Consider the following 12500-nt stretch of genomic DNA (forward strand, 5'->3'; position numbering starts at 1 on the left):
TCGCGCCTCCTCTTCTTATTGTGGAGTCTTGCCCTGATTTCGACTAGGAGGTCAATAGGAATGACTCCGGCGATAACCTGCAGTGCCTCGGTTGACGTGGTTCTATAGGCCTTGGTCACTCGGAGGAGTGCCATCCTCTGTGACCTTATCAGCTTGCTCCTCGCTTTCCCTTTCAGTAGGTCGCTCCAGCCGGCTGCGGCGTATGTGGTTATCGGCTCGTACAGCCCTCTGTACAGAGTACGCATGGCCGCGTGTCCGAGTCCCCATTTCGCCTTGGCCACCCTCGCGAGGCTGTTGAAGAGTTTTTGACACTTACCTGTTATTGCCTCCACGTGCTTGTTGACTTTTAGCCCTCCTTCGAGGTGCACTCCAAGGTATTTGATTGCCTGCTCCATCCTTATATTCCTGCCGCTAATCTTAATAATCGGTGGCCTCTCCGCGTCCAGCTTACCTTTGACGAGCAGCATCTCCGTTTTCTGGGCCGATAACGTTAGCTTCTTCCTGGTGCACCAGGTAGAGACTCGGGTAACTACCTCCTGTCCCTTTTCCTGGAGCTCGTTCCTCGTGTTGCCGGCAATTAGAATCACGATGTCGTCCGCGTACGCGATGGGTTCGCACCCCGTCGCGTTTTCCGCTAGCTCAGCCAGCAGGTCATCAAATACGAGATTCCAGAAACTTGGTCCCAGTACCGATCCCTGCGGGCATCCTTTTGTGACGGGCTTGCTCACTGCTTCGTTTTTCCCAGCAATCTGTACGGTTCTTTCGGAGAAGTAGCTCCTTGTTAACCGGTACAGGTTGTCGGGGCATTCTCTTCTTTTGAGCTCGTGCAGCACGTTCGGCCACCAGACGTTGTCGAAGGCTCCTGATATATCGAGTGCTATTGCGAGGACGTACCTCTTCTCGCTCATTTGCTCGATTTTCTCGCGGAGCTTGATGATCGCGTCCACCGTCGATCTTCCGGGGCGAAAGCCATATTGTCTGTCGGAGGAGAGCGCGTGGTCGTGGAAGATAGGTGCCATCCTGGTGGCCATTAGCCTTTCTAGCAGCTTGCCTATCATGGAGAGCAGACAGATTGGCCTGTAGGATTTCGGATTGCTTCTGTCCCGATCCGGTCCCTTGGGGATGGTGATAACATTTGCGACCTTCCACAGTTTGGGGAATATTCCCCAGGCGAGGCAGCCGTTCATGAGCCTTAGGAGCTCCTGGTGTATTCTTCCCCAGGCCCGTTGGATTATTTCGACCTCAATCAGGTCGGGGCCTGGGCACTTCCCCTTCCTCAGCCGTTTCACGGCGTCACTGAGTTCCTCGAAGCTGAATTCGGGGGTGTCTTCTACGTTGGGGGGGTTTGTCGAGTTCCGCCTTATTTCCTTCTGCTCCTCCGTTTCGGTGTCTTCCTCGTCGTCGGGTAGAAGTGCGGACAACATCGCTGCCGCGGTCGTTCGCCAGTTGGAGGTATATCCGAGCGGCGTCTTCAGCGTCGATGTTGTTTCCTCTCCTCTGAGTTTCCTTGCGACTGTTTTGTAAGCGATGCCCCAAGGTTCCCTGTTACCCTCTTTGGTGACGAAGTCCTGCCAGCTCTGGATTTTTGCTCCTGCCAGCATCCTCTTATACTCCTTTCGTGTTGACCTGTACCGCAGCTTCTCCTGCTCCCTCGTAGCGGGGTCCCTGGCCCCCTGATACCTTCTTCTCGCCTGGTAGGTGTTTCTCTTTGCTCTGGTGAGCTCGGGCGTCCACCAGGGTACTGACCTGTAGTACCATTTCTTCTTTGGGATGGCGGTGTCGCAGGCACCTATCAGGGTTGCCTGGAGTTGCCCGGCCATTCTTTCGACGTCCTCTGCCTGCTGGAGGGTTGTTTCTTTGAGTGCCTCCATTTTCTCTGTGAGGGCACTCTGAAATACCTCCCAGTTGGCTTTTCGCGTGTTATAGCGTCTTTCCTGAAGCTGCGGTGTGGTGCTTCTCGTCCCGAAGTCGAGGAGCGTCTCCAGTATCCGGTGGTCACTGGAGGTACCATCTTCGCGTATCCTCCAGCCCTTTACGAGGAGTATTGCCTCTGGGCTCGCCATCGTCACGTCTATGTTTGATCGCCCTCGAGTTGTTTCAAACGTGTGGGGTTGTCCTGGTTGATTCAGGACATGGAGACCGTACTGCGCTATGACTGCCTCTAGGGCCTCGCCTCTGTCGTCGGTGCTCCTGCTGCACCACAGCGGTGATTTTGCGTTCGCATCCAGGCCGATGATGATCCTCTTGCCTCTGAGACACCGTAGTACCTTCTCCAACTGTTGCACGCCGACCTCGATGTTTCCTGTCGGCGGAAAGTACAGGCTTGCCGCGTACACCTCTGTTTCCCCGTCGCTTATCTGCACGCAGGAACAGTGTGTTGTGCAGAGTTCGGCGACCTCGAGGGGCGTTAGGGTCTCTGATTTTATCCCTACGGCCGCCATTGGCGGGTTGTGCTTCGACCCTCTGCAGGCGATCGCGACTCCCGTGCCGAATCCGGGTATTTTCCCATCGACGCTGTATGGTTCTTGCATTAATATTATGTCATCCCCATCGGCGTCCATTTGCGTCCGGATCTCATAAGGAGTTGTTTTGGATCGCTGCATGTTGTGCTGCAGGATCCTTATTTCCCTTTTCCTCCCAAGTCCTCTTCTGTCCCTGCGTTGCTCTTTATACATATTGCGTCCTTGCTATTATTGCTTCCAAGGCTTTCGTATACATTGGGCATTTCGCGTTGGAAGCTGCGTGGTCGCCCTTCCTCCCTGCTCTCTTGCAGTTTACGCAGGTGGCGTGCCCATCCTTATCTTTGCACTCTTTAGTGCTGTGCCCACTTTCTGCACAGTGCGCGCAGATTTCGTAGTTAACGCGGCAATATTTTGCCACGTGTCCGTATCCTTGACACTTGTAGCAGCGACTAATTGCTATGTAATCTTTAACTTTGCAGGCATTCCATGAGAGGAAGATCTTACCTTTCAGTAGTTTCTCCCTTACCTGGGGGGGCACTTCGATGACCCAGTTCGTCTCCTCTTGATCCTTTCTGCCGGTCCTGAAGCAGAACTTGATGGCTGCAACGTCGTCCTCATTTAGTCTTTCTTGGTTCTGCTTCCTCATGCAGGCCAGGATCTCCTTCTCTGGAATGTCCCTCGGGACGTCGTAGATGATCATCCTGGGGGGTCTCCGCTGCGGCGTGCTAGCTTTTAGTCCAGCCTCCTTTAGTTTCGAGTTCTCGGTGAACTCTTTTAGGCTCTCCGGCTTCGTCGTCTCAACGGCTAGGCCGTTTCCCTTTATTTTCCGGACGGCCGTAACTTGGATTCCTCTCTTGCGGGGATTCACTAGGGTGAACACCGCGTCAAGTGCTTCTTCGCTCGTTTGAATCTCGCCACCTTCTCTTTCCGGTCGAATTATGACCACATTTTTGGGCGGCTTGACCGCCGTCTGCTCGACCTTGTTGCTCGTTATCTTTACTTTTTCGGCATATGTCGGCTCCCTCTGTTCCTGCTGCGTCGTTCTCAAGACGGCTGTTTCTAGCCGCCTGGTTGCTTTGTTGACGGCGTTCATTATCGCCGTTTCCTTATTCTTCTCATCTCCGGCACTCTGCTCTAGCCTGCCTGTCAGGTAGCTATTATGGAGCAGTAGCTCGTCAACAATGCCCCTCATTTCTTTGAAGTGCCGTAGGATTACTGCGGCGTGTTCCTTGTTTATTTTCCTGGCCGAGTCTAAGCAGAACGCCGTGACCTTCCTCTCTATGTCACTGGCCTGTGCCTTTATATCGGGCACTTGCCGCTTATCCTCCCCGGCCAATCTCTCCTCATCTCTGGGGGGGTTGTTTCTCCCCAGGCTTGCTCTCATCGTCTTCTCTGGTATCCTCGGGCTTGGAGTGGCCTCGTTCTTTTCCATCTGTTTCCTCAGGGGTTGGAGGACCACTCTGGCCTCTGCGCCTGGCGACGAGTGCCCTAGCGTCGGCATCACCGGCTCCTTGCCGCTTCTTGCGGCTGCCGCTGCGGCTGTTCGCTTCCCGGTGGCTATGTCCAGCGGCGTATTGAATCCCCCTCGCGGACTTTCAGTTGGCGCTTTGTTCCCGCGAGCACTCCCGCGCTGAGTCCGGCGGCGTGCTCTTCACAGTTCAAAACCCCTGGGTTTGAATTTGAATTTGAATTTGCCGCCTAGCAGCGTGCTCTTGGTTCCCAAGATGCCCGGGCGGCGGCGCTTCGGTCGCTCGACCCAAGATGGCTGCCGCGCGTCCGCTAACCTATCCTCCCGCACGTGGCACTTTGTTTTGCTTTTCTCGCGCTTATTGCGGCAATTTCCACTAAACTTTCGGTGTGCACTATGTTTTTAGCACTTGCACTATCTATTATTTTAGTTTTCGTGCCCGAGATCTTCGATTTTCGCGTTTTTGTCCGCCACGTGGCCTAACCTCACTTCGCGCACGCGGCACTTTCTTTTGTTTTTCCGCGCTTATTGCGGCAATTTTCACTAAACTTTCGGTGCGCACTATGTTTTTTAGCACTCGCACTACCTATTATTTTAGTTTCGTGCCCGAGATCTTCGATTTACGCGTTTTTGTCCGCCACGTGGCCTAACCTCGCTTCGCACACGCGGCACTTTCTTTGCTTTTTCCGCGCTTATTGCGGAAATCTCCACTAATATTTTTGCATGCACTTTATTTTAAGCACTAACTCTGCCTATTGAATTATTTTTCGCTCCCGAGATCTTTGATTTTTCGGTTTTTCCTATCCGTCGCGTCAGCTAACCTCACTTTTCGCACGTGGCGATTTACATTAGCTTTTTTCGCTCTGAATTCGGCGATCTCCACGATTCTTTTTAACTACACGTTTTCCTCGGCACTCCCACTTTGCTTTAAATTAATTTTTACGCCCGAACTTTTTAATTTGCCCGGTTTTTTCGTTTATAGACTGCAGTAGATAGGGACATATATACATATATGCAATTTTTGGTAACGGGTACTTTCCCAGACTTTTTGTCCATACAGTAACCCGGGTCCCCTGGACCAATTGGGGTTGGGTAAACGCCCAACCATCGCGCAAGGCACACAGTGCCCTGCTTCCTGGATTAGCTAGGCCTGCAGGGGCTGTCGCTCGTCTCAGGTCGAACGGGGCCCTTTCTAAGCCCTACCGTCTACCGGGACGGTACCGGAGCAGTTGGGACGCTGCTCACACGCCGTAGACCATTCGGTGTAGGACGAACACCTTAACTCGGCCCTCTTGCCAGCATCTTGGCCATCAACCACTGCCACCACGAGTCCATACCCATTTTTGGCCGAGCAGAGGGGTCGCTACTCCCTCCGGGCTATAACTCGACCCGCCCGTGGTACCAGCCTAAGTCGCTGGTGGGACTATCGTGTGGATGTACGGCCACGTCACTACCGGCCCGGCGTCCTGCTAACCGAGCTCGGCAGACCCAGATGGGACTCACGTAAGCGGGGCTTACAGGGCGCCTACAAACCCTGAACTTTCCCCGACGGTCCCACCCTTGGCATCAGGATCGTGGGTGCGCTACTACCCAAGGCCCCTTGGAGAGAGTGAGGCTGCCTCTCTCCGCCGGCAACCTTCCTTGCGGTGTACATAGGGACTCACGTAACGGGACGCTTGTCCCGACGGTCCCCCTGGCTGCGGGAACGTGGGTTTGCCAGCCCCCATAGGCTCGCAAAGCGAGCCCTCCCTGCGGGAAGTAGATAGGGACAAGTAGTATTGAGCGATTAGGGGCTCGACCGTTGGGCCGGCCACGCCATTCCTGGAGTATAGCACTCATACTGGCTTCGCTAGATGTTATTTATATCCTACTTTCTGACGTCCAATGCCCGGGGAACGGCGCGCATAGGTGGTCGGCGCGCGACTTGGAAAAACCCTGCCCTCTCCTTTCGGGTCAGTGGGCAAGTTGAACCTACCCTTTCGGGCGGCAGCTCGCTTAGCCGGCGCCGCGCGATGCGCGCATCGCGCAGCACCGTTACCAGCGGGGGCCACGGGGAGGCGGAGCTGCCAGCATATAGCTCGGTCCCAGCAGGTTGGCTTTGCAGCCGATTGTCCCTGCACCGTCACGGCACTCATTTGCATGAGCGTCGCCTGCACTGACGGTCGCAGGTCTTATCTCCGGCTCGTGTTGGTTTTCTTGTCCTCTTATCCTTAGTTCTCTTCCTGTTCCCAGTGTTTTGTGTATTGTCCTGTCATGGGTCCTGTGTTTCCGTGCGTGTATCCCTTCTTCGCTGTTTTATCTTCTTCTTCTTCGTCTCCTTCCTGCTCCTCTACTATTGGGTGTCGCCGTCTTCTTCTTCGGAGAGTCCCTCTTCGTTGGTTTCTTCCTCTTGTTCCCGTCGTTGTACGGGCACGCACTGGGCCAGTCTTGGACTATGCCTTAGAGGACGGCCTGCCTGCCCCTCCAGTTGCGTCGATCCTCTTCCTGGCAGTCGCCCTGGCTGCGTTGCGCCTCCCATTTCTCGTAGGGCGTTCCTTCTCTTCTCCTCCTTCGCTTGGAGTACTTTCCTTGCAAACTGACAGAAGTGGGGGTATACGTCTTTTGTTACGTACTCCCGCTTTTCTTCCGGCCAGCGCAGATCGAGTTCTCCCAGTGCATTTCGGAATTCCTGCCTTTCTTCATCGAAGATTGGACAGTCTTCTAAGATGTGATGGGCGGTTTCTATTTCGCCGCATTCACATGTGTCCAATTCGCTGAGGTTGAATGACTTGAGCTTACCGTTGAAATCCCCGTGGCCGCTAATGAACTGTGTCGTGTAGTGGTCGGGTCTCACCCAGCGGTTCTCCAGTCTGTCCTTGATGCTAGCAAAGTAGTCGAAGGTCGTCCTGCCCTTTGGCGTTGTTTGCCAGCGCTCTTGCCACTTATCTAACGCCTCGCCGACAATGGATTTCTCGTCGGGCGCTTCGTCGCGCCTCCTCTTCTTATTGTGGAGTCTTGCCCTGATTTCGACTAGGAGGTCAATAGGAATGACTCCGGCGATAACCTGCAGTGCCTCGGTTGACGTGGTTCTATAGGCCTTGGTCACTCGGAGGAGTGCCATCCTCTGTGACCTTATCAGCTTGCTCCTCGCTTTCCCTTTCAGTAGGTCGCTCCAGCCGGCTGCGGCGTATGTGGTTATCGGCTCGTACAGCCCTCTGTACAGAGTACGCATGGCCGCGTGTCCGAGTCCCCATTTCGCCTTGGCCACCCTCGCGAGGCTGTTGAAGAGTTTTTGACACTTACCTGTTATTGCCTCCACGTGCTTGTTGACTTTTAGCCCTCCTTCGAGGTGCACTCCAAGGTATTTGATTGCCTGCTCCATCCTTATATTCCTGCCGCTAATCTTAATAATCGGTGGCCTCTCCGCGTCCAGCTTGCCTTTGACGAGCAGCATCTCCGTTTTCTGTGCCGATAACGTTAGCTTCTTCCTGGTGCACCAGGTAGAGACTCGGGTAACTACCTCCTGTCCTTTTTCCTGGAGCTCGTTCCTCGTGTTACCGGCAATTAGAATCACGATGTCGTCCGCGTACGCAATGGGTTCGCACTCAGTCGCGTTTTCCGCTAGCTCAGCCAGCAGGTCATCAAATACGAGATTCCAGAAACTTGGTCCCAGTACCGATCCCTGCGGGCATCCTTTCGTGACGGGCTTGCTCACTGCTTCGTTTTTCCCAGCAATCTGTACGGTTCTTTCGGAGAAGTAGCTCCTTGTCAACCGGTACAGGTTGTCGGGGCATTCTCTTCTTTTGAGCTCGTGCAGCACGTTCGGCCACCAGACGTTGTCGAAGGCTCCTGATATATCGAGTGCTATTGCGAGGACATACCTCTTCTCGCTCATTTGCTCGGTTTTCTCGCGGAGCTTGATGATCGCGTCCACCGTCGATCTTCCGGGGCGAAAGCCATATTGTCTGTCGGAGGAGAGCGCGTGGTCGTGGAAGATAGGTGCCATCCTGGTGGCCATTAGCCTTTCTAGCAGCTTGCCTATCATGGAGAGCAGACAGATTGGCCTGTAGGATTTCGGATTGCTTCTGTTCCGATCCGGTCCCTTGGGGATGGTGATAACATTTGCGACCTTCCACCGTTTGGGGAATATTCCCCAGGCGAGGCAGCCGTTCATGAGCCTTAGGAGCTCCTGGTGTATTCTTCCCCAGGCCCGTTGGATTATTTCGACCTCAATCAGGTCGGGGCCTGGGCACTTCCCCTTCCTCAGCCGTTTCACGGCGTCACTGAGTTCCTCGAAGCTGAATTCAGGGGTGTCTTCTACGTTGGGGGGGTTTGTCGAGTTCCGCCTTATTTCCTTCTGCTCCTCCGTTTCGGTGTCTTCCTCGTCGTCGGGTAGAAGTGCGGACAACATCGCTGCCGCGGTCGTTCGCCAGTTGGAGGTATATCCGAGCGGCGTCTTCAGCGTCGATGTTGTTTCCTCTCCTCTGAGTTTCCTTGCGACTGTTTTGTAAGCGATGCCCCAAGGTTCCCTGTTACCCTCTTTGGTGACGAAGTCCTGCCAGCTCTGGATTTTTGCTCTTGCCAGCATCCTCTTATACTCCTTTCGTGTTGACCTGTACCGCAGCTTCTCCTGCTCCCTCGTAGCGGGGTCCCTGGCCCCCTGATACCTTCTTCTCGCCTGGTAGGTGTTTCTCTTTGCTCTGGTGAGCTCGGGCGTCCACCAGGGTACTGACCTGTAGTACCATTTCTTCTTTGGGATGGCGGTGTCGCAGGCACCTATCAGGGTTGCCTGGAGTTGCCCGGCCATTCTTTCGACGTCCTCTGCCTGCTGGAGGGTTGTTTCTTTGAGTGCCTCCATTTTCTCTGTGAGGGCACTCTGAAATACCTCCCAGTTGGCTTTTCGCGTGTTATAGCGTCTTTCCTGAAGCTGCGGTGTGGTGCTTCTCGTCCCGAAGTCGAGGAGCGTCTCCAGTATCCGGTGGTCACTGGAGGTACCATCTTCGCGTATCCTCCAGCCCTTTACAAGGAGTATTGCCTCTGGGCTCGCCATCGTCACGTCTATGTTTGATCGCCCTCGAGTTGTTTCAAACGTGTGGGGTTGTCCTGGTTGATTCAGGACATGGAGACCGTACTGCGCTATGACTGCCTCTAGGGCCTCGCCTCTGTCGTCGGTGCTCCTGCTGCACCACAGCGGTGATTTTGCGTTCGCATCCAGGCCGATGATGATCCTCTTGCCTCTGAGACACCGTAGTACCTTCTCCAACTGTTGCACGCCGACCTCGATGTTTCCTGTCGGCGGAAAGTACAGGCTTGCCGCGTACACCTCTGTTTCCCCGTCGCTTATCTGCACGCAGGAACAGTGTGTTGTGCAGAGTTCGGCGACCTCGAGGGGCGTTAGGGTCTCTGATTTTATCCCTACGGCCGCCATTGGCGGGTTGTGCTTCGACCCTCTGCAGGCGATCGCGACTCCTGTGCCGAATCCGGGTATTTTCCCATCGACGCTGTATGGTTCTTGCATTAATATTATGTCATCCCCATCGGCGTCCATTTGCGTCCGGATCTCATAAGGAGTTGTTTTGGATCGCTGCATGTTGTGCTGCAGGATCCTTATTTCCCTTTTCCTCCCAAGTCCTCTTCTGTCCCTGCGTTGCTCTTTATACATATTGCGTCCTTGCTATTATTGCTTCCAAGGCTTTCGTATACATTGGGCATTTCGCGTTGGAAGCTGCGTGGTCGCCCTTCCTCCCTGCTCTCTTGCAGTTTACGCAGGTGGCGTGCCCATCCTTATCTTTGCACTCTTTAGTGTTGTGCCCACTTTCTGCACAGTGCGCGCAGATTTCGTAGTTAACGCGGCAATATTTTGCCACGTGTCCGTATCCTTGACACTTGTAGCAGCGACTAATTGCTATGTAATCTTTAACTTTGCAGGCATTCCATGAGAGGAAGATCTTACCTTTCAATAGTTTCTCCCTTACCTGGGGGGGCACTTCGATGACCCAGTTCGTCTCCTCTTGATCCTTTCTGCCGGTCCTGAAGCAGAACTTGATGGCTGCAACGTCGTCCTCATTTAGTCTTTCTTGGTTCTGCTTCCTCATGCAGGCCAGGATCTCCTTCTCTGGAATGTCCCTCGGGACGTCGTAGATGATCATCCTGGGGGGTCTCCGCTGCGGCGTGCTAGCTTTTAGTCCAGCCTCCTTTAGTTTCGAGTTCTCGGTGAACTCTTTTAGGCTCTCCGGCTTCGTCGTCTCAACGGCTAGGCCGTTTCCCTTTATTTTCCGGACGGCCGTAACTTGGATTCCTCTCTTGCGGGGATTCACTAGGGTGAACACCGCGTCAAGTGCTTCTTCGCTCGTTTGAATCTCGCCACCTTCTCTTTCCGGTCGAATTATGACCACATTTTTGGGCGGCTTGACCGCCGTCTGCTCGACCTTGTTGCTCGTTATCTTTACTTTTTCGGCGTATGTCGGCTCCCTCTGTTCCTGCTGCGTCGTTCTCAAGACGGCTGTTTCTAGCCGCCTGGTTGCTTTGTTGACGGCGTTCATTATCGCCGTTTCCTTATTCTTCTCATCTCCGGCACTCTGCTCTAGCCTGCCTGTCAGGTAGCTATTATGGAGCAGTAGCTCGTCAACAATGCCCCTCATTTCTTTGAAGTGCCGTAGGATTACTGCGGCGTGTTCCTTGTTTATTTTCCTGGCCGAGTCTAAGCAGAACGCCGTGACCTTCCTCTCTATGTCACTGGCCTGTGCCTTTATATCGGGCACTTGCCGCTTATCCTCCCCGGCCAATCTCTCCTCATCTCTGGGGGGGTTGTTTCTCCCCAGGCTTGCTCTCATCGTCTTCTCTGGTATCCTCGGGCTTGGAGTGGCCTCGTTCTTTTCCATCTGTTTCCTCAGGGGTTGGAGGACCACTCTGGCCTCTGCGCCTGGCGACGAGTGCCCTAGCGTCGGCATCACCGGCTCCTTGCCGCTTCTTGCGGCTGCCGCTGCGGCTGTTCGCTTCCCGGTGGCTATGTCCAGCGGCGTATTGAATCCCCCTCGCGGACTTCAGTTGGCGCTTTGTTCCCGCGAGCACTCCCGCGCTGAGTCCGGCGGCGTGCTCTTCACAGTTCAAAACCCCTGGGTTTGAATTTGAATTTGAATTTGCCGCCTAGCAGCGTGCTCTTGGTTCCCAAGATGCCCGGGCGGCGGCGCTTCGGTCGCTCGACCCAAGATGGCTGCCGCGCGTCCGCTAACCTATCCTCCCGCACGTGGCACTTTGTTTTGCTTTTCTCGCGCTTATTGCGGCAATTTCCACTAAACTTTCGGTGTGCACTATGTTTTTAGCACTCGCACTGCCTATTATTTTAGTTTTCGTGCCCGAGATCTTCGATTTACGCGTTTTTGTCCGCCACGTGGCCTAACCTCACTTCGCGCACGCGGCACTTTCTTTTGTTTTTCCGCGCTTATTGCGGCAATTTTCACTAAACTTTCGGTGTGCACTATGTTTTTTAGCACTCGCACTTCCTATTATTTTAGTTTTCGTGCCCGAGATCTTCGATTTTCGCGTTTTTGTCCGCCACGTGGCCTAACCTCGCTTCGCACACGCGGCACTTTCTTTTGTTTTTTTTCGCGCTTATTGCGGAAATCTCCACTAATATTTTTGCATGCACTTTATTTTAAGCACTAACTCTGCCTATTGAATTATTTTCGCTCCCGAGATCATTGATTTTTCGGTTTTTTCCTATCCGTCGCGTCAGCTAACCTCACTTTTCGCACGTGGCGATTTACATTAGCTTTTTTCGCTCTGAATTCGGCGATCTCCACGATTCTTTTTAACTACACGTTTTCCTCGGCACTCCCACTTTGCTTTAAACTAGTTTTTACGCCCGAACTTTTTAATTTGCCCGGTTTTTTCGTTTATAGACTGCGGAGCGACGTGCACGCGTCCGTCCCACTTGCCGCCATCTTGGAAAAGTCAGTAGATAGGGACATACATACATATATGCAATTTTTGGTAACGGGTACTTTCCCAGACTTTTTGTCCATACAGTAACCCGGGTCCCCTGGACCAATTGGGGTTGGGTAAACGCCCAACCATCGCGCAAGGCACACAGTGCCCTGCTTCCTGGATTAGCTAGGCCTGCAGGGGCTGTCGCTCGTCTCAGGTCGAACGGGGCCCTTTCTAAGCCCTACCGTCTACCGGGACGGTACCGGAGCAGTTGGGACGCTGCTCACACGCCGTAGACCATTCGGTGTAGGACGAACACCTTAACTCGGCCCTCTTGCCAGCATCTTGGCCATCAACCACTGCCACCACGAGTCCATACCCATTTTTGGCCGAGCAGAGGGGTCGCTACTCCCTCCGGGCTATAACTCGACCCGCCCGTGGTACCAGCCTAAGTCGCTGGTGGGACTATCGTGTGGATGTACGGCCACGTCACTACCGGCCCGGCGTCCTGCTAACCGAGCTCGGCAGACCCAGATGGGACTCACGTAAGCGGGGCTTACAGGGCGCCTACAAACCCTGAACTTTCCCCGACGGTCCCACCCTTGGCATCAGGATCGTGGGTGCGCTACTACCCAAGGCCCCTTGGAGAGAGTGAGGCTGCCTCT

The sequence above is a fragment of the Bombus affinis genome, unplaced genomic scaffold (assembly GCF_024516045.1).
Source record: "Bombus affinis isolate iyBomAffi1 unplaced genomic scaffold, iyBomAffi1.2 ctg00000082.1, whole genome shotgun sequence".
Taxonomy (NCBI): domain Eukaryota; kingdom Metazoa; phylum Arthropoda; class Insecta; order Hymenoptera; family Apidae; genus Bombus; species Bombus affinis.